Genomic DNA, 22,620 nt, shown 5'->3' on the forward strand with positions numbered 1-22,620 from the left:
CCTCCCATTCCATGTATAGCCCCCTCTTCCATGTGTATCATCCATGTACAGTAGCCCATTTCTTTCATGAACAGCTCCCTTGGGCATCGGTTTCCCTTTTTCATGTGTTGCTCCCCATTTTCAGCCTCCTCTTTTATATGTAATAACCTCTTTCATTCTCAGGGCGGAGTCCACAGCCACCCAAGGCTCTGGCCTTTGTGGCCTTTTCCAGATATCCAGTCCTGCTTACAAGAAGACAAGATGTATACGGTAGGAAGTTACTGATCTTTCATTACTAAAGGTACGTACACACATCCAACTTTACGCTTCATTGTCATTTAAACTGGGTGTCTGAGCGAACAACAAGTCGTTCGGACGTTATGTACACACTGACCAACAAAGCGGGTGATATGCTAATTTACATGTTGTTTAACCAACTTTAAATTATGGACAATGGACTGGATATAACAGTGTCTGTTATCAGTCGCTCGACAGCGCGTACACACGTCCAACCGTTTTCTCAAACGGATCATCAGGGGGCTCTGAATGGCTGATTTTGTGGTGAAAAACCTCCCACACAGTGTGATGTCAGCGCCTTACAGCACTGAGGTACTGACATCACACTGTGGGAGCCGTGTTGCATTGTGGGAAATAGCAGCTGTTTCCAACTGCCAAAAAGGCAAGCAGCATCTCCTTCCAGTGACATCACCTGCCAGCAGTAAAAATGTCACCACGTGATAAATGTCAGAATGTAAATCAGGGAGAGGAAAGATTTTACAATGGGAAAACATAGACTGAATAATTTATACATAATTCATGTAAATAAAAAAGTGCCTCAGTATTACAATATTTTTACTGGAGAACAACAGCTGTTATTAGTTGCTCGATAGTGCATACACATGTCCAATCAGTTTTCTCAAACTGATCAGAAGAGGGCTCTTGTTGTTCAAACGACAAGTCAGATAATAAGTTGGTTGAAAAAGTTGGACGTGTGTATGTACCGTCCTGCAGGATAAAACAAAGGGTTCATCCTCATGGGTGCGCTACAGGTACACTTCAATCTCCTTACCGTTGTCCTAACTCGCTCAGACATGACTTCGAGGAGACTGCATTTGCTTCTTAGAGAAATGTAAGAAATGAAAAAAAAAACATTCTAATTGAGGTCTCAATGTTTGATTCCTGTCAGAAATCCTGCTCCAATGATAAATGATTGTATAATGTCGAGTCTACGGCTACACCGGAATTATATTAGCCATCAGTGCTCAGAACTCATTTGAAACTTAATTGGGCTGCTATTGCCGTATCCCCCAGTCAGCAGCATAGCGGGTTTATAAAAATTATCTCCTGTGATTGTTAAATGCTTTGCTAATGAAGCTGATGATCGCAATATTTTTTTTCTCTCTTTCGCAATAAAAGCTTTTGTCAGATGTCAAAAAAAAAGAGAGAAAAATAAAGAGGTGCGTTATGTTATTGTTGCGTTTATCTCCGCCATTCAACATATCATCAGCCTACAGAAGATAATCTCCATAAAGCATATAAAACAAAAGAGGGAGAGGAAAGAGAAGTTATATATTAAACGGGATTATCAACTAGAACATAATCATGTCCGTGTGTAATTATACCGCGCGCCATACGTGCCGCAGAACAATCATACGAGAAAATAATTGAGACCTATAAAACTTAATTCAAGAAAAAAAAAATCAATAAAATATAAAAGCAATCAGATAAGGCCTCTTAAGGAATCGATCAAGGCTTGTACAAAGTCATAATGTGTTTTCCTCCGAGAAAAGCCGCTAAATGAAGCAAAGACACCTACATAATATTCTACAAGTAGTGTTCTAGAGGTGCTTGTATATTGAGGAGAGGAAGAGCGATGGCAAACGCAATTACTTTTTACACTCCTCAGCCCACGTGCGCGGGACGCGCAACAATCATGTGCTTAATGCCAATACGGTAACGGGAAAGAAAAAAGGCCGGTTTAATACATTCCTTTCTGATTAATCTATGATCTCTGGGGGTGCGGAAGAACTGGGTGGGGGGAAGAAATGGTTCATGAGGGCCCACCATAAATCAAAGTGTAAAGAGTAAAGCATCATATGCAATTTACATTTTCTTCCAGTCGAAATGATCATTCCTTATCATGGGCAGCACGGTGGCGTAGTGTTTAGCTCTCTCGCCTTGCAGCAATGGGGCCCTGGTTCGAATCCCAGCCAGGGCACTATCTGCAAAGAGTTTGCATGTTCTCTCCATGTCTGCGTGGGTTTCCTCCGGGCACTCCGGTTTCCCCCCACATTCCAAAAACCATACGGATAAGTTAATTGGCTCCCCCTAAAAAATTGGCCCTAGACTACAGTACTTACACTACATAATATAGACATATGGCAATGGTAGGGATTAGATTGTGAGCTCCTTTGAGGGACAGTGACAAGACAATATATATATATATATATATATATATATATATATATATATATATATATATATATATATATATATATATATATATATATATATATATATATATACACACACACTGTACAGCGCTGCATAATAGGTCTGCGCTATATAAATACTAAATAATAATAATAATAATAATAATAATGTCAGTGCGAAATCTAAAAAGTGTCCCCTACTGATTTCGCTGGTGGTCTCCTCCGAAGCTGTCTGTCTGATCAGATACCAACACCCCCCATTATGCCCTCTACCGATTCCACAGATTTCCGATTTCTGTTCTCCAATTTCCAATTCTGGTTAATCTTTTTTTGGGGGGGTCATTTTTTGCATTCTCCGATTAGCCAAATACTTCCCAGTTGAATCTGCATTTTCTGATTGGTCCAATGCTTCCGACTGTTCTGTGATTGGGCTAAAATAACGGAGTAGAGATAATGCAACATTTCCACAGAGATCAGATTTCTACTTTCCGATAGAAAATGCCAATTTCGGATTGGAAATTTCCGTGGAATCCAAATGAACATACCTAATGAGGCGGTTTCTGCAGGGTCAAGCCACTTGTAAAGTTAATTTTGGGTAACAAACCATTGATGGATGTATGTAGCAAGCGTACATCCACTTTCAGGCCCAGTGCACACCGAGCGGTTTTTGGAACGATCCGCCGGCCGCATCCGCCTATAAAAACGCTTGTCTAATGTATTGCAATGGGATGGTGCACACCGGCGGTTTGCGTTTTTTGCCAAGCCGCAAACACGCCTCCTGCTGCGCGTTTGCGGATTTCGAAAGCGTTTCGTCCTCAATGTAAAGTATAGGAAAAACGCAAACCGCTCTGAAAAGCGCTACTTCAGAGCGGTTTTCCAGGCATTTTTGTTACAGTAGCTGTTCAGTAACAGCTTTTACTGTAACAATATGTGTAATCTGCTACACAAAAACGCACCCAAACCGCTAGGTATGTTTAGAAAACCTCTCTAAACATACCTAGAATCGCTCTGAAATCAGCTCCTAAAACCGCTAGCGTATTGCAGATCTGCTAGCGGTTTTGGTGTGCACTGGGCCTCATTAAGGCTTTGTTAACATCTAAAATCACAATCGCTGAGGCCAGCGTTTTGCGATTTTGTGAGTGTTTTTTTAGCGCCTCTCGTCGCTTACCTGCATGCTACGAGTTTTTGTAAAGTGCTTTTTCTAAGTGCTTTTGCAGAGTGATTTCTTTGTTCACTTCCTGACGTAGAGCAAGTATTTATTTACTAATATAGGTTTGTTTTTCTGAGATAACAGCAAACAGCTCCTCTTTAATTTAAGACTGTTCAATAAATGTTAAATCTTAACACACAACTAGGCCTGCGACTTATGCCGGGCATACACGGCACGTTTCTCTATTCAATTATGCGCCGGATCGATTGCCGCTCGTCCCCGCTGGAGCGGCTAATGAGTTGCTCGTTTCTGGGCATTGTTCTCCCCGCCGGTATCGAGCACAGTACCAATCTGGCGGGGTATCGGACACGTCATATATTATCAATCGAGCCATCAGACTCGATTAATAAGCCTCCCTTCCTGCCGTGTATGCCTAGCATTAGACTATGTTGTAGATTTTAGCCTCATACATGATTGAATTTGACACCCCTGATATAGAGGGACTCTTCGCTGAAACAGTGAGCCGTTGGAGGATACAGGAAGCATCTGTGCCATCCTGAGGCTCCGCCTTACTGTGGTAAGTATAATATTTTTTCTCAGCTTCAGGAGTATTTTGAGTGCCTTTCCACACCGGGGTGATGCGGTATTTTTACCGCACCCCACCACCGGACAATTAAAGTCTATGGAGACTTTACTACTTCCGTGGTACTGCACAATGTGATGGAAGTGACGATGCAGGTCCAAAACTACGTTACTACGCGGCTTCTGCGTCGACTTGCAGCGATCTCGGAAGTTATGTTAGTCTATGGCGACGCCTGGATTCTAAAACAATTATCGACTCGGTGCGCATGCCCGGAAGCGTATTTTTACAATACACTTCCGTGCACTTCTGCATACCCGCAGCAGCAAGTCACCACAAGCACGCGTCGCTTCCTGTTTGGCTGGTGGCCAGAAAGGGAGCACCACGTACTAACGAGGTGTTCCTGAAGGTCTGTTTGTGGGGGAGCGGTGAGGCGGAAGCAATGTACCGCATCGCTAACGCTGGTTTACAGTGTAGCTCCTGTATTTTGTTCTCTGTTAATACACTATGACCCGGAGAACCTTCACAGCACACAGAGGCAGCTTAATTCATTATGGACAAGAATTAAGCTACATGACAAACAAACAACGGCTGCCTGGAAAATTCCCGTCTAAAAAAAACGCCTTGAAAGTTACACCGCCGAAAACTTTTCTTAATGAAAAAGAACGCAGCAAACTTTGATGTAATGTCAGGGAGGTGCAGACTATTCTTAAGAGAGGACGGTAATGACTGATGTATACATCGCACCTTCTGTGGCAGCCTTCCCAGAAGGAAGAGTCATGTTCGTCTATTTATGGGATCCTACGGCGACGACGTTACACAAAGTAAAGGTGAAAACCACAAAGGGATCTGCAGAGCATGGACAACCCGTGGCTCGCAATCCCCAGACATGCAATGAAATTAAATAAACTCCAATGTTTTATGGTAAATGATTGCACTGACAGCTCGGTCTCTGCAGAAGTAGCCTTTACACCTGCAGAAAAAGCTTTCAAGGAAAAAGATACTTAACTGCATTCAAGAGTTTTTACACAACTCCAAAGACAGTTCATGAAGTTAAAGGAAATCTTGCACTTTTTTTTCCACGGAATAAAGTATGTTTTTTTTTTTTTTAAGATGTTTGATGCCTTTACAACAGTTCTGTTAAAGGGAACCCAAGGGTGCCTTCCCTAACCGCTCACCTGTCTGCCATGTCCTAGAGCTGAAAAAAAAAACGTTTAAAAACACACGATTGGTTCACATGATGGCCAGGGGCCCCGGACCTCTCTCACTGGCCGGGGCCCCAAGGTCCGGGGCCCTTGGCCATCGTGTGAACCAATCGTGTGTTTTTAAACTTTTTTTTTTCAGCTCTAGGACATGGTGGACAGGTGAGCGGTTAGGGAGGGACCCCTGTGGGAGGGATGCCTGCACGGGGCGGTCCTGCTAGCGACGCAATCTTGCGATGGCGTCCAACTGAAGCCTCCCACCTGAATGCTAATGGCTGCTAGATGTGGCATGGCAGGTAAAGGGTGTATGACAGTGCATCCTGATTGGCTGAGGAGCACCTGCTGACCACTTAAATGTAGCTGGATGCATGTACTGCTGTGTTCTATTGCTTGTGTGTGTCGAATTTTGCTGGTGGCTTAAAAGAAATGTTATTGGCAAGTTTAAAATTATCACCTAGGAGAAAACTCAGGAGAAAAAGGGAATTGCATATGGGCCCTTAGGGTTTTAGAGAATGAGAAATCTTATTTAAACAACACCAAATTAGTGTTTGAGCTAATAAAAAGCAATAGTAAATGCCTGTATATTGTTTAGAACCAATTATCATGTACTACGGTAAAATATAGCTTTGTCAAGGGATACTTGTGATAATGTTTACTATGCTAAGGGGGACTTGGTGAGTACAGGGTTTTAAAAGGGGTTACATACCATTAAAATGTTGAGAAACACATACATAGACATATGACAGTGGTAGGGATTAGATCAGGGGTCTCAAAGTCGCGGCCCGCGGGCCATTTGCGGCCCTCGATACAATATTTTGTGGCCCTCACCGGCAAAAGCTTCCTTATAGTTCGCTTCAGTGCTCCCAAGTAATCCGCCGCATCCCCGCCGCTAAACAAGGGCTGCAGAGCCCCCAAATCGCCCGGGGTGCAATCCGCCGGCATTTCCTGGAAGGGGCAGAGCTTTCAGCTTCAGCTCTGCCCCTCCTGACGTCGATCGCTGCCTCTCCCCGCCCCTCTCTGTGAAGGAAGAGTGCGAGGGGCGGGCAGAAGCGGCGATGCGCCGCGATTGTGAAATTCCTTATGCGGCCCAGCCTCATCCTGACTTTGCCTCCTGCGGCCCCCCAGGTAAATTGAGTTTGAGACCCCTGGATTAGATTGTGAGCTGTTCTGAGGGACAGTTAAGTGACGACACAATATACTCTGTACAACGCTGTGGAAGACGTCGGCGCTATACAAGTAATAATAATAATGGGGAGAGGTGAAAGTGGGCATGGTCATTCAGTTGTGCTGTCAACAATTTGCTATAACACTTCCACCCTTTGCTTTATTATCAAATTTGAGTACACTTCCCAAAGTAAAGAAAAGTTTTGAGCGCACTTGGACTTTCCTCCGCCAAGGCAAACAGATAAGTTATAACAGGCATTATACAGTTCATATGTGATACGGAATTAATCTCACATAAACATGAAGACAAACTTAGGCCTATTTATTACAAATGCTTTTTCGATGGCTCTGTTTACTTAGTAATGGATTTTATACTATAGCGAGACTTATTTATTTTACTCCTGAGGATTTCTTTACATCAGCTCTTTTAATAAGTTACAAATGAAAAGATAACTTGCAAACGTCAACGCTGGGAAGAAGAGATCTATGAGTTATGCTCCGTGCCATGTTTTATTTGGCAAGATAAAAACTATAAATAAAATACACGTTTACAGATGTTCGGCTGAACTTTGTGTTTGCGGAATATACCGGGAGACGTATTCCTGAGATCTGAAAATTCAGCACTTTCCTTTCTTTGGGCCTGAATCACAAAAGTTATCTCGTAAATGATCTTCCCTTACTTGTTTTTCACCTCCGCTAGAGACAATGCATGAAATAATTCATGATATGGAACGGATAAGAAGAGATAATCCGTGAGTTAAAGTGGACCTTAACTCATGCACACGGTAGAAGGAAAACAGTATGTACCTTATATACTCACGTATAAGCCTAATTTTTTGGCACAAAAAAAGATGGTGAAAAGTTACCCCCTCGACTTATATGCGAGTCAGTGGAGCAGAACGGATGGTGGAGCAGGTTTTGGTACTGGCAGAGGAGTGTAAAGATTGTGTACTAGTGATCCTGCTCTTACCAGTTTGCGCACTGCTGTGTCCGTGGCCCCCAATTACCTGCAACATGGTGTGCAGAGTGCGCTGTTTAAGACTATGTGTCCCCTGGCATGTGGAGGGGAGCGTGCAAGCAACGTGCCAGCGGTGTAATGATCAGGCATTCTTCCTGTGTGGCAATCGCTGTGTCTCATATCTATGACGCCATCTAGTGGCATCTTGAGACACAGCTGTATCATCCCTGGGGCACATCTGGCTATGGGGAGGTAGGCTGAATTGTACTGGGGATATAGAGGCTGCCATATTTATTTCCTTATAAACAATACCAGTTGCCTGGCTGTTGTATTGATCTTTTTTGGCATCAGTAGTGTCCGAATCACACACCTGAAACAAGCATGTGGCCAATCAGTCGTCTTATCGACATGCTTGTTCAGGGTCTATGGCTACAAGTATAGGAGGATCAGCAGGATAGCCAGGCAATTTGCATTATTTAAAAGGTAATAAACACCATCTCTATTTAGCATCCTCCCATCCCCATCCTTGCAGTGTTTCAGTTCCTGTGATCCAACCGCAAGTATATACCCAGGGCCAGATTTTTCTGGAAAGGCCACAGGGGCCAGAGCCTTGGGCGGCCTGAACATAAAAGAGGAGTTGCTACATATGAAAGAGGAGGCTGCAAATTGGGAGCAAGACATGAAAAGGGAAGCTGATAATCAAGGGAGCTGTGCATGAAAGAGATGGGCTACTGTCCTTTAGCATTAGGTAGCCAGAGGTACTCTAAGTATTAAGTGGCTAGAGGTGCCTCTGACTGAAGGGTGATCTCGTCAGTGGAATGCAGAGAGCTGGGTGAATAACCTCTCATATATGCTCATATCAGGACTCTGCATAGGGAAGGAGGGAAGGGGGCACTCAGGGAGATGGGTGAGCTACCTTTCCATCATCTAGCGCCCGTAGGCACAAGCCTACACTGCCTTATGTAAAATCTAGACCTGAAACAGCATGATAACATTTACAGTAAAACATTTATTTGTTACAGCTAATACAAATCCTCCAATAAATCTGCAGTGTCTCTACTTCCTGCTTTCATGGAAGCAGACATATTGTTAACATCTTGTGTTTACCAATTTGCTGCTTTGCTTTGGGAGTCAGCTGACACAGCTGGAGGATTAAATTACAACCTGTGCTTAGTCACAGATGCATATCTCTTAGTTTTCCTTCTGTCCAGTACAAGAGTTCAGGTCCACTTTAAACTTTCTTTGTGATGCGATTAGCATGCGAGAGAGAAGAACCATTGTCCACAGCCCACTCCTGTTCCAATAACAACAGGAGGAGGCATTGTGCAGGCATAAGGCAACACTGTCATAAAGGTCTTCCAATCTAATCTCAGAATATGGAGATAAAGTGACCTGCTTAGGCCCATAAAGAGTGTCAGCGTAAGGACTTGAACCGCTGACCTTGTGATTTGTGATGTGAATTGCCGGGGCTCTGCCTGCTTTAGTATAATCAATACATAATAACTCAATATCGTACCATCAGAATCCCTTGCTTTTTTTTTTTTTGTTCCAATTAAAAAGAAAAAAAAAACGCTCCTGAAGGAAGTCAAAGTATCAGGCTGTTCTTAATGCATCCATGAAATGTAATAACCGTTATTGCAAAAAACGAGAAACGCAAAGGGGGGGGGCGGGGAGGAAATTATTCGGCTGGTGATGAACCCTGCGTGAGCATTTCGATAGATACAATTACTTAACGAGAGGCAAGGCAAAGAGCTGGAAAATAATAGTCATTTATAACGCATGTTTTATGGAGGTAACCAAGTTTCTGTACGCGTGTTGTTTCTTTTTTTAATCTCTTTTCCAATCAATAGCATATTGCGGATAGAACAATAATGCAAGGCTCACAAATCTCTGTATGATGGGGGGGGGGGGGGGGGGTCTGTTTGTAAAGAGTACAGGAGGCACAAATAAAACAGCTGATGAGTGCGTGTTGAATTGATTTTGTACTTTGGGCTATATATGGGATATTAGAAGACGCATATTACTACCAAGCTTATAGGTTACAGTTTAGTTTGGTGATGTTAGCCTAGATGATAAATCATTGCGTTAAAGCCAGATTCCATTTTGTAGACGGTTTTAGTAAGCAGAATGCCTGAATTGTAACTTTTTTTTCTGTAGCAAAGAAGGTCATATATTGGGCCCAATTCTATTTACTTTTTCTCCCAAGTTTTCTCTTAGGAGGTTATTTTTTATCTTCTTTGTAAAATAAGTTTTCAGCACACTGCAATTGAAAAAGTGCCAAAAAGTAGTATTTTCCTGCTTGCTGGTGGCTTCCGGGACCCCTGACTGTCGTGTGAACCAGTGTTTGTGGTTTTATATTTCTCTTTTTGCAGCTTCCAGGATGCGGTTGATAGGTGAGTGGTTAGGGAGGGGACCAAATGGGCGGTTACCTGCACGCGGTGTCCCTGCTGAGTGACATAATCTACGATTACGTCCCACTGAAGCCTCCCACCTGAATGCTGCTAAATGTATGCAGTTTATGCAATTCCTGCTAGATTTGATACGGCAGACAAAGGGTGTATGCCATTGCACCTGATTGGCTGATAGGCGTCTGCTGATCAGATAGAAGGTAGGAAAGTGCTAGCTGGGAGAGTGCATTTGCTTTTCGTGTTTTGCTGGTGGCTTAAAAGGCATTTTTTTATTGATAGGATGTGAAATATCACCTAGGAGAAAACGTGGGGGAAATAGTGAATAGAATCAGGCCCATTGTCTTTTAAAAATGTGGTCATGTGATCTGAGACAGGAAGCTGGTTATTTTGGTGGTGGGGAAGCCATTTTTTTTTGGCATGCCTGTGTGGAAAAAAAAAGTCCCCTCTCACCGGTAATCGGGCGCCTCCAGGCACCCAAATTTCATAGCCAGATGTCACGGCTTTGCGGCAGAAGAGGGGGGTTAGGTTTAGGCCCTGGGGGGCGCTAGGCCCCATGGGGGGGGTAGGGCTAGGCCCCACAGGGAGGGGTGTTAGGGTTAGGCACCACCAGGGTGGGTTAGGGTTATGCACAACCAGGGGGGATTTTAGGGTTTTCAGGGTATTAGAGTTAGGGGTGGGGCGGTTCTGTGTGAGAGTAGGGTTAGAATTAGCAATAGTCAAGTATTGGTACATAATACCGATATTCTACTATGGATATTTAGTAGAAGAATATCACTAATTTTAGCAAGATTCTACTACCGGCAAACCCGGTGCCCTTTTTTCTGAATGCTTTTTTTACATGTATGCTTTTCCGGCTCCCAAATTACAGTGGCTTCCATTCTTACATGTATGCCTGAGGCACCCAATCTTAAGGCGTTATTGGCAAGTTTTGTAGGCAGGGTTTCCTCAGGTCATCTCCAAATCATGTTGTTCAGACTGCGAAAAGGGTGGGGCATAGACAAAACTGTCTGGCAGACTGAAGCCTGCAGCTCTGAAAGTCACTGGAGAAAGCTAGTGGAAAGAAAAAAAATATATCAATGAGATGCAAATAATTCAGGCTTGCTTGACAGTTTAATGCAAAATTGTATGCATCCTAGAATCGAGTCAATGAAATAAACATCCTGAAGATTTTGATTGGCTCATTTTCAAGCACCATTCAATTTGCATGCAAGAAGCATTTATTTGCATTTCATTTACCATCTGTGGATTTGAACATATTACTGTGGCAGTGTTTGGTGGTGGTGTTGGCCCCTTTTCTATGTATCTCAGGCAGGTTCGGATGTAGGTCAAAAAAGGGGGGGTGGTTATTAACCTGGGACCACCTGACAGACTGCCCCCGGCTGCCATATTTACCAGACACCCCCCAGCCCCTCCTGTGGACGTGAATGTAGCAGCGGTTGCTATTAGTTACGCTCCTAGTTGTTTGTCTTGTCCGTGACAGTGTGGATGTTTGCTATTACTGGGACAGCAATTAGATTGGCAATCATTCCATCTGTCTGTCTGTTCCTGCTAGTCCTGTTCCTATGGACGTAACTAGAGGCTGCGGTTGCTATTAGTTACGCTCCTATTTGTTTGTCTTGTCCGTGTTAGTGTAGCTGTTTGTTATCACTGGGGCAGCAATTAGATTGGCTAGCATTCCGTTTGTCCGTCTGTTGTCTGTCCTTGTTATTCAGTGTGATGAACATCAGATGCTCTGTCCGTCTGTTGTCTGTCCTTGTTATTCAGTGTGATGAACATCAGATGCTCAGTGCTGTGGTCGCACTGAGCAACCATTGTGTTGTGTTAATTGTGGTGGTTATCGGTGCGGTCGCTCTGAGCAATCTTGCTTCCTTGTTCATAGCTCCTGGTGTGATCTGTGTACTTCCTCCTAGAGCATCCCGCTCTACTACCTAATATTACCCAGCTGCATAGTCTTGTGTGCTCTGGTGGTACTCTGGCTTTCTCTGCCTCAGCTGTTATACCTTGCACGTTAAGACCTGGGGGTAACCAAAGTCAGGAGACATATTCAGTGTCCTGTTCAAGCGGTGGCTTGTCTATAGGTGAAGACGTGGGCCGAGCTCCTGGGGGTAACCAAAGTCAGGAGACATATTCAGTGTCCTGTTCAAGCGGTGGCTTGTCTATAGGTGAAGACGTGGGCCGAGCTCCTGGGGGTAACCAAAGTCAGGAGACATATTCAGTGTCCTGTTCAAGCGGTGGCTTGTCTATAGGTGAAGACGTGGGCCGAGCTCCTGGGGGTAACCGAAGTCAGGAGACATATTCAGTGTACTGTTCAAGCGGTGGCTTGTCTATAGGTGAAGACGTGGGCCGAGCTCCTGGGAGTAACCAAAGTCAGGAGACATATTCAGTGTCCTGTTCAAGCGGTGGCTTGTCTATAGGTGAAGACCTGGGCCGAGCTCAGAGCTACGGCACTAGATTGGGTTATAGCAGCTGAAAGAAAGCAGGAGATCTGCCAGGCATTACACCTCCTTGATATACGGCTAAAACAAACCTCTTCCCTACACTACACCTAAACCTTTCCCTCCATCCTATCCATACCTAATACTAACCCCTCCCTCTACCCTACGCCTAACACTAACCTCCTTCCTTATTATGCCTAACTCTAACCCTTCCAACTACATCTAACACTGCTTACTCCTACATACGTCTAACAGAAGCAGCATGCCACTGGCAATCTGAACCTAGACGCCCAAAGAACCCCGAACGCTGCTTACTCGGCCTGCCACAATCTCCACTGGTCCCCGGTGTTTGGCTACACAATGCAGCTGAACTTTGTGCACCGTTCAGTGATGAATGCCACTAGCCAAATCCCGGGACTCAAATTACCCCCACCGCTAAGCTAGAGTTTGGCTATATAATAATTACTCAGTAGGTGCCGCCATAGTCCTAATCACATTATGGTCTCAGTCAGGGCCATAAGCCAGAGGCATAACTACAAATCATGCCCCCCCCCAAAAAAAATACTTTGATGGGACCCCCAATGTTCACACCCTTTTTACTTGCATAGCCCTGGTGACCCTCATCAAATAAGTGTTGACACTAATCTTCACAACTACAGCAAGTGTAGCCACACACAAAAAAATTAATCTGAAGGACAGGGACGTAATTAGAAATTACAGGACCCCCTTGCAAAAATTTGGATGGACCCCCCTCGGGACCTGCTCATGGCCGTTTTGGGGGGCAGGAGGGGTCGCAGCATGAGGGAAATGCATTGGCCACACAACAGTGGGAAGGGGGACACCCCCCCCCCTCACCTCGGGATCTCCCCTCCAGTATCAATCAGTGGCAGCAGGCGGTGGGCAGGAACACATACCTCCATCCACCGCGGAGGTCCGCTTTCTAAGTGCCTCACGCTACTTCCTGTTTAAACAGGTAGTAGCATCAGACACTTAGAGAGTGGAACCTCCAGCGCATGGAATGCATGAAGATATGTGTTCTTTCCTGATCGCCACTGATTGATACAGAAGAGGGAGCGCCGAGGGGAAAGTCCGAGGTGAGGGGGGGTGTCCCCCCTCCCCGCCGTTCTGTGGCCAATGCATTTCCCTCATGCTGCGACCCCTCCTTCCCCCCAAAACGGCCCTGAGTGGCCCCCTCCCTATGGCTGCAAAGCTTGCAGCCCCTATTGGTATGCCACTGCTGAAGGATGAAGCCCTTTATGGGTGAGAGTGAAGTAGTAGTTGGTGCCCCCTTATGGCTCTGGGCCCCCCTGCAGTCGCAAAGGCTGCTCCCCTGTAGTTATGCCCCTGCCATCAGCCATAATTCCGAAATATGCAAGAGCAGGGGGCGTAACAATAGCCACTGCAAGGGATGCAGGCGAAGGTGGGGGCCGTGGGGAGGTGAAGCCTGATTGGGGGCCCAACCAGGGCCATTTTAGGAGCAGGATGGAGCCAAGCACAGGAAGGCAGGGCAGCGGGCACACAGGGGCAGGGAGAGGGGACCCCATCCATGTTCGCAGGGGGGCCCACTTCTAGTTACACCCCTGTGCAAGAGTGCTGTAAACTAATAAAAGAAATAAAGAAACCTCCGTGCCATCACAACTAGATGGACTAACCCTTTCCGATCAGCCCCAACGGGCATTAAAATAGCTGATTGAATAAGCATGTTGAGGAATGTTGGCGGCATAGTAACGGATTTGGAAATGACCCAGTGCCGGTAATTCTCAGAGCCCCTGGAAGTTTTCTCCCAGCAATAAGCGCGCGTATCGGAGATTGTGAAGTATTCAGGGAATACGCCGTCATCCCCAGGGCTGAGGGATATTGCTAGCGGGCTCCAGAGGCCGGCGTGGGCCTCGTAATGTAAAACAAGCAGGAATAAAAATAAAAAAACCCACCAGAGCAACAGGGAATAGAGCCTCAATCACCTGAAACATAAATTACTGTCACTATCTGCCCTTGTTGGCAGTGAGACTTGTGTTTGCTCATTCATTATGGCAGTATAGATTTAATAGGCCATAGTGCTTCCCTTCTGACGGGAGCCTCTCCTTGTCTATTTCTTTTATAGACTGTTTTATGACACAGCGCTGGGACCTTCATAATAAGCAAATAAGTAGCTCAATTTCTAAAACACAGCGTTATTCCTGTGATTATTATTACAGCTCTGTATTTAGAAGGCACCGCGCCTATTCACGGGAGCGTTACAATTTGGAGACGGCAGAACGTGAAGACAGTGATTAAAGAAAACCAGCCACTTCCTTCTCCAAAATAAACCAAGGTGTGTGCTACAACAGAGCGCACTTACTAAATACCATAGGAAAATACCCAAGCAGCTCAGGGTGACCCAAAGCCACTAGAAAAGTATAGGGGGCTAAAAGAGACTGAAAAGCCCTCCAACTAAATAACAATTTATTAAAAAAACAACAAAAATGTAGTATGCATTCTTGCCTGAGCTGTATCCTAAAATAGAAAACGGGACTTACCTGGGGCTTCCTCCAGCTCACTGTAGCCCACGAGGTCCCGAGCATCCTCCTGGCACCCTCCGCATTCCCGCTGGTGGCTCCCGTAATGCAGCGACTTCAGGTGAAGTTGCGCGTGGTTGCCCCTGCTGCGCACCCGTCGCTCCATCACGCCAGCCACCGTAAGAGTCCTGCGCATGCACGGTCCAGTCTGTAGAGAACTACGCATGCGCAGGAGTCTTTTGGAGTCCAGGTGTGATGGTGCGATGGGTACACAGCCGAGGTGTATTACCGGAGCCACCAGCGGGGCCACGGATGGGGGTGGAGAAAGTCCCGTTTTCTATTTTAGGACACAGTTCAGGGTCCCTTTAAAACATAAGGTTTTTGCAATAATTCAGCTTCAATCAAGCTATTGTGGTCTCCCACAATGCATCACTACTGAATATGCAAATTATATATGTTTATACCCCTGAAGCCAGGCTGCTGGTGTATAGCCAGCCTATAGCTTATAACATTTACAGAGCTACATCAACCCAACATGCAGACAGCCTGTTATATTTGTAGATAAGGACATAAAGATGGTAGCCACTCAATCTTACCCATAACCATCATATGAGGAGCTCACAAGCCTTGGCCAACAAACCTCAGATCAAAACTCACAGATAGCCAAACGCTAACACAACATCCCAAATTAACCTCTTGACGACCAGCTAACGCCGATTGGCGTAAACTGGTCGTCTGCGGGTTACCATGGAAACGGCCTTTCCATGTCAGTTCACGGAGGGTGTCTCCGTGAACAGCCGGAGAGCCGCCAATAGCGGCTCGCCAGCAAAATGTAAACAGGCGGGGAAGAAATCCCCGCTGTTTACATGATACGGCGCTGCTGCGCAGCAGCGCCATAAGTCAGATCGGCGATCCCCGGCCTCTGATTGGCCGGGGATCGCCGGCATATGATAGGCTGAAGCCTATCCCACAATGCGCAGGACGGATATCCGTCCTGCGCAGTCCAGGAAGGGAGAGGGAGGTAAGGGGAGGGAGGGAGCGCACAAAACGCTGCGGAGGGGGGCTTTGAGGAGCCCCCCCCCCGCTACCCACTAATGGCCGGCGGCGATCAGACCCCCCCAGCAGGACATCCCCCTAGTGGGGAAAAAAGGGGGGTAGTCTGATCGCCCTGCTGCACTGCTGATCGGTGCTGCGGGCTGTAGAGCCCACGCAGCACCGATCAGTGAAAATTCCCCTGGTCGGCAAGTGGTTAAACAGGATTGTTGGCACCAGATATCTAACAGGTATAGAAAAATGATAGGAGGACAGTACAGTAAATATATCCTTAGTGTTCCACCAAACCAACTAGTCAAAAGAATTGTGAGTTTACAAGGATCATCAAAAAACAAGTAGAGCTCCCCAAACCAAAAATATTCTTATTTAATATTCACAATTGCAAAAAATATAATGCAAATGAGGCCCTCCCAAGTTTTCTCAATAGTAAAGTCTTGTATTTATCTTTTTCGGAATCAACACCAGCTTGTTTCCAGTTAAATAAACCTTTTTCAGGCCTTATAAGTACAAAATAGATCTGAAAAACAGCTTACAAACAAACAAGGAATCATGGCCGGCCTTTGACCTGAGTGACCAGAGTGGTGGCTCAGGGTGCTGACTTCCAGGGGGGCGCACGTGATGTGCATTCAACTGGCCCTGGCCACATTTGTACCCACTGGCTGCGGGCTCCGGGACAGTCTGTGGCTACTGCGAGTGGTAGCTCCGCCCCCTGGTGCCGCTGGGGGTAATGGGGGTGAAGACTCCAGGAACCTGTTGCTGCCTCTTGCTGAGTCTGTGTGAGCCGTACGTGCCAATAGCCCCGCCCCTAACTCACAGGCGATGTCTGTGCTGCGCACTAATCAGAGAGAGACCTGCTTGTCACTCCTGACTCCTGGCCATCTTCTGTCCCCAGCTACAAGCAGAAAAGTAAGATTCTCCGACTGCCTCCCGGTTGGGGAAGTGGGGGTGGTGGGGGCCTATATACGCTAAAGGGGGATCTGCTTGTATACTATACACTATTTATCTGCCTAGCTATATACACTTAAAGGGGGTCCTGTTTAAATATACTAAAGAGCGGGATCTGCCTATATACACTAAAAGGGGGTCCTGTTTAAATATACTATCTGCCTATATACACTAAAGGGGGGTATCTGCTTATATACACTAAAGGGGCGTGTGTGTGTGTGTGTGCGCGTGCGATGAGCATGAATGGGGGGGGGGGACACACACCAAAGTCTGGTTACGCTCAGGGCGCTGTGAAACCTAAGGCCGGCCCTGCAAGGAATGAATGATTGAGAAACATCTGGACAATATCAAATCAGGAGTGACCACCCCTAAATGCAAGCAGCCACGGGATCAGGAACCACCCCCTCTTCGCCGATCAGCGCATGTAAGCCGCACCCTCCGCTGCAACAATGTAATTAGAAGGTTGCAGTGTCATTGACACCAATGCAAAGCCTGCCACGCGGTCCGCTCGGTAATGCACTGCGGAGTCTGCATCGCCTCTTTATCATTGTAACCACTTCTGCCGCATCGCACCACGCTGCTGGTAGTCTGGCCGGTTTCATAGAGACTTATCGCCACAGCTAAGAGGGAACAAAGGCAGCCTTTACTCTTGCAATTTTCACCCACGTTTTTTCAAACTTGCAATTTTGCGTTTTGCTATTTTTTGTGCGCATTTTTCAGAATTCTATTTATCAATGCATAGCAAGAATTTAATTTGCATGAAAATGTAGGTTGTGAACTTTAAAATCACGTGATTTATTTTTCTATTACAACACCATTTTTCTTTAATGGGCTTACATTACATGCAATTCTTGCATCCTACCCAAAAAAATTTAGATCTGACGACCACTTTTAAAACACAGGAAAATCGTGAAACATACAAAAGATAAGAAAAACGCAAGGCCATAGCAAATGTGTTATCTCACAACACACACACACACACATTCTGGTGTGAAAGAGGCCCAGTATGCATAGGCTTAAAGTGGACCTGGACTCTTGCACAGGACAGATGGAAAACAGAGAAACACACTCTGTATGTATTTAGAGAGTTTAGCCTGTCTAACTCCCCCTTATCTGTGCCTAATCAAAAGTTGTAATTTGACCCCTCAGCTGTGTCAGCTGCTTGCCATGGCAGATAAGCTCATTTGAAAGCACAGGATGTTAACAATAGGTCTGCTTCCATGAAAGCAGGAAGTAGAAACACTGCAGATTCATTGCAGGATTTGTATCAGTTGTAACAAATAAATGTTTTTTTCTTTAAAAGGTTATTATGCTGGTGCGTATCGTTTAAAGCAGAGAAGCTGTTCTAAGTTTAGGTCCACTTTGCAATGGCTGGATAGTGTAATGGTTAAGGGCTCTGCCTCTGACACAGGAGGTTCGAATCTCGTCTCTGTCTTTTCAGTAAGCCAGCACCTATTCAGTAGGAGACCTTAGGCAAGTCTTCCTAACACTGCTACTACCTATAGAGCGCGTCCTAGTGGCTGCTGCTCTGGCGCTTTGAGTCCGCCAGGAGAAAAGTGTGATATAAATGTTATTTGTCTTGTCTAATTTTTCTCTTGACAACTGTTGAACACAAAAGGCAAGGCCGTGCCTGGCTACAAATCCTTAAGCAGTGGCTGGATGGTGTAATGGTTAAGGGCTCTGCCTCTGACACAGGAGACCAGGGTTCAAATATCGGCTCTGCCTGTTCAGTAAGCCAGCACATATTCAATAGGAGACCTTGGGCAAGTCTCCCCAACACTGCTACTGCCTATAGAGCGCACCCTAGTAGCTGAAGATCTGGCCTAACACTGCTACTGCCTACAGAGTATCCCCTAGTGGCTGCAGCTCTGGCGCTTTGAGTCCAGCAGGAGAAAAGCGCGATATAAATGTTCTGTGTTCGTTTTTTAAGTAGCTAGGCAGTAATGACTTCTAGCATATTGCTCAAATACATTTCTCCGAGAACCACAATGACATGTAGAGTCGGGTAAGATTTTTTTTCTTCTATTTTCCATTACGTTTGTAGTATTCCAGAGTGTAGTAATTTGTGGAGAGCTATATAATCAATTATAATTTTTCCTCGACACCTTCACAGTAGGAAGAAAGGAAGTTATTAAACCTTTTGGTAATGAATTCATTATAGACACGCCTCCTGGGCTGCCTGCGCTGCATTATGAGAGAGTGCAAGGAGAGGGCACAGCCTTCTATGTTTTGCTGTCTTGTGCAAATAATACAGTACGATGTTCATGCATGTCTCTGAATATCAATGGGAGACGAGAGCACCTCTTCATTGATTTACACTTATGAATGTTAAGCGTCCTCCTTCGGCCTTTTTACGAGGGCTGGAGGCGTTGTAATAATCATATCCTAATAACCTGCCTGTGTATTTAACGAAAGCAATAATGCACACAGACATCACTAGATCAGTATATTCTCATGCTGCCAAAGCCTTCTCATAATAACCGATAAGCAGTACTTCACTGTACACCTTTTAGATCAGTCCTAAAGGCCATTTTCAGCCAGTAGACAGGGATGCGCCTTCGGATTCCGCGGGAATTACATTTCGGCATTTCCGATCAGAACTCGGAAATCGGATTTCTGCGAGAAATACCGCGTTAGCACAACTCAGTCATTTTAGCCCAATCACAGAACTCTAAGCATTGAACCAATCAGAGAAGACAAGACAAGACAAATAACATTTATATTGCGCTTTTCTCCTTGCGGACTCAAAGCGCCAGAGCAGAGCAGCAGCCACTAGGGCGCGCTCTATTGGCAGTAGCAGTGTAAGGGAGACTTGCCAAAGGTCTCCTACTGAATTAGTGCTCGGAAGTATTGCTGGTGTGCCAGTTTTTTCAAATTTACCATCTTTAAAGGGGAACTTCAGCCTAAACAAACATACTGTTACATTTTTGATGTTAATTAAAATAGATAGGTAATATAACCTCTTACCCACCCTGTTTTAAAAGAACAAGCAAATGTTTGCGATTTCATGGGGGCAGCCATCTTTTTGGTTGAAAGGAGGTGACAAGGAGCAGGAGACACAGTTCCAACTGTCCTGTATCCTGATCACCCCTCCCACCTGCCTGCGCTAGGGTTCAAATCTCAAATAAAAAAATAAAAAAAAAATGCAAAACAGCAGAACGAGATCAACATTATCAGATATCCCATCATGCTTTGCACAGCATCAGGGGAAAAATTCACGAGCAGTTTTCTTCTGTGCAGCTAAAAATGAGGCTTGGGTAAGAAAAACAAAGTTCTGATGCTGTGAAACTGTTAAAGAAACACCAAGCCTTTTCAATGCTGCTGAGTAGATTTTTAGTCTGGAGGTTCACTCTAAGGCTGGCCATATACATTGGGAGCTTTTGACAAAAAGGGTGGGCTTCCCTTACCACAAATCATGGAGGTCTCATAAGCAAAACTTTGATGGGGACAACTTACTTTCACAACCCCTTCTCCTGATGGCATATCCACAATCAGGGGTTATGTAACCAGTGCGGCTATCATGACCACTCACAATATTAGCGCAACCACCATGATGCCCCCCAAACCCACAAGTGGGCCCACCAGCAGCACCTCTCTACCTTCTCCAGTCAAGTCACCTAGTCTACTCCAAGGTACTTACCAAGCAGCAAACCCTTCTTCCCCACTCCCAGCTTCTCATCAAATATCATTATTTGTATTTAATGTATATCGCGCCAACATCTTCTGTAGCAATGTACATAGTACAAAACAAATACAGTGTATGGGAGGTGTAGATACATAAGATGTTCAAAACCATGTGTATTCAGGACATCCAGCAATACAAGTTCATGCATAGTTGATGTGTAGTCTGCGACATTAACAATACTTGTACATGCAGAATAAGAAACAGGAGGTCCCTGTCCTTGTGAACTCTCAGTCTATAGGGTAGTGAGTTCGAGACACTTGAGGAGGAGAGACGGGGTTAGCAGATGAGACAGTGAGCTTCCAATGCTGCCTATAGCAAATTATAGACTTTTCTGAAAAGGTGTGTATTGAGAGTATGTTTGAAGGTTTTTAGGCTCAGAGCATGACAGACAGGCTGTGGGAGAACGTTCCAATGGAGAGGTGATGCTCGTGAGAAGTCCTGGATGTTAGAATCAGAGGAGATGACCAAACTAGAGGACAAGATGGTCTCATGGGAGGAGTGAAGTTTCCGGGCGTGATGGTATCTGAAGAGTAATAAGAAAATTTATGGAGGTGACATAGAGCTTTGTATGATAGGGCACAGGAGGAGAGGTGGATGAGACGGGCAGAAGATTTCAGTAGGGACTGGAGAGGTGCCAGTCTGCCTTTTGATAAACCACAAAGTAGGGTGTTACAGTTGTCAAGACGGGATATGATTAGAACTTGTGCAAGCATCATAGTAGACAAGACAAATAACATTTATATTGCGCTTTTTCTCCTGGCGGACTCAAAGCGCCAGAGCTGCAGCCACTAGGGCACGCTCTATAGGCAGTACCAGCATTAGGGAGACTTGCCGAAGGTCTCCTTCAGTGTTCAGTGACAGGCCTGCTTAAAAAGAGCAAACCACTTCCTGCTGTTTCCAGGTCTAGTAGCCTTGCACCCATTCTAGTAGCCTCATCGGCATGTCTTATTTTTGCTGGCTTACTGAACAGGCAGAGCCGAGATTCGAAGCCTGGTCTCCTGTGTCAGAAGCAGAGGCCTTAACCATTACACCATCCAGCCTCCATTGCCATGGCAACCCAATCATGGTAACTTCCAATAAACTGTCCTTGTTACCATTATCACTGTGTTCAGTGACAGGTCTGCTTAAAAAGAGCAAACCACTTCCTGCTGTTTCCAGGTCTAGTGGCCTTGCACCCATTCTAGTAGCCTCTTCAGCATTTCTTATTTTTATCTTATCTTATTTCCTAGAGAACAGTAGCAGAGAAGGCCCTTCTTTATCCCCGGGAGCAGGTCACACATCCCATAACCGTGCCATCCAGTATGCCTTTGAATTTTAAATTCACATAAAAAAAGAGAGTCAAATTTAGTTCAGCTGATGACCTAGGTCTGCAGGATCCATCAAAGGCTGAAGTTTTTTTCTTTATCTGCAGCTGCCTCAGACAACAGATGACATAAAGGCCCATATATTTCCCCCCCCACCACCGCCACCACCTTCCTCGTAGATGTGTGTATGCCTTTCCTGTCAACTAGAATCAGGATGTAAACAAGCCAGTGAATTACTGTAGCCAGCCCTCAGAAAGATGGAGGAGTTAATCATGTGGGGTGCCTGGCCATTAAAAAAAATAACCAAAACAACAGACTCCCACTCTTTTTGCAGCCTGCCTGGAGATGCTCCGCCGACATCTGGTTCAGGGTGATATACATATATGTATTAGGCTACAGAGCCGAGCCGGGGAAGCCGAGATTGTCTAAGTCTGCTATTAGGAAGTCGTTGTGCCTGCCAAGAAGCCATAATCTGACACAGACCGAGCATAGTACAGTAGTCAATTAATGGCTCAGTGCTCATACAATAATGACCTACTAACCTGATGGCGTGTTTCCCTCACATTTGGGCGTCCCGGGGGAGGCTACTGTCATTGTGTTATCTATTGCCTGCCTCCCTATCAAAAGAAAATAAGCATCGCTGAAATGTATGTATGCATCAAGCTTCTGTAGTTCATTGCACAGGGCCGCCACCGCCGCAACTAGGCGAACAATAGATTTATAAGTTGATCCTGCATTAAGCCAAACATGCCTGGCTGCACCGTAAATTACTAAATAATAAAGCAGGAAGTGAAAGATCCCGACTTGGACAGAATATAAAAATCCATCAA

Source organism: Hyperolius riggenbachi, chromosome 10 (assembly GCF_040937935.1).
Source record: "Hyperolius riggenbachi isolate aHypRig1 chromosome 10, aHypRig1.pri, whole genome shotgun sequence".
Lineage (NCBI taxonomy): Eukaryota > Metazoa > Chordata > Amphibia > Anura > Hyperoliidae > Hyperolius > Hyperolius riggenbachi.